This window comes from Carcharodon carcharias, chromosome 39 (genome assembly GCF_017639515.1).
Source record: "Carcharodon carcharias isolate sCarCar2 chromosome 39, sCarCar2.pri, whole genome shotgun sequence".
NCBI lineage: Eukaryota > Metazoa > Chordata > Chondrichthyes > Lamniformes > Lamnidae > Carcharodon > Carcharodon carcharias.
Window position 1 is genome coordinate 2,359,842 of NC_054505.1, and position 377 is coordinate 2,360,218.

Sequence of the window (377 nt, forward strand, 5' to 3'; positions counted from 1 at the left end):
CTTACCGAGCTAGACTGATCCACAAGCTCCCAGGAACCGTGAAGCAGAGACATGGACTCTGCTGAACGAGTGCTTGAAATCTGAGTTTCGTGAATCAACAAGCACACTAATCTCTCAATAAACAACCACAGATGCTACTTTGATTATGTGAACAGCTTTACTTTGATTCCATTCCGACAGATGGCGCATCCTTCATTGAATTCGGATTTTGGCCAATGATCGCGTTCTGCACATATGAATCGAGCTTACCATGTCTGTGTGTGTAAAGGTGAGAATCTGTTCACGGATGTATTGAAAAGATGAAATGGAGATGCCGGGGATTGAACCCGGGACCTCATACATGCAAAGCATGCGCTCTACCACTGAGCTACATCCCC

The 377-nt window shown here is 45.6% G+C and overlaps 1 non-coding gene across 1 annotated transcript; it reads right to left on the bottom strand.

The window, feature by feature from the left end:
- Positions 1–305: 305 nt before the first annotated feature.
- Positions 306–377, bottom strand: trnaa-ugc. The gene has a single exon. It is a non-coding gene; the product is annotated as a tRNA-Ala (tRNA).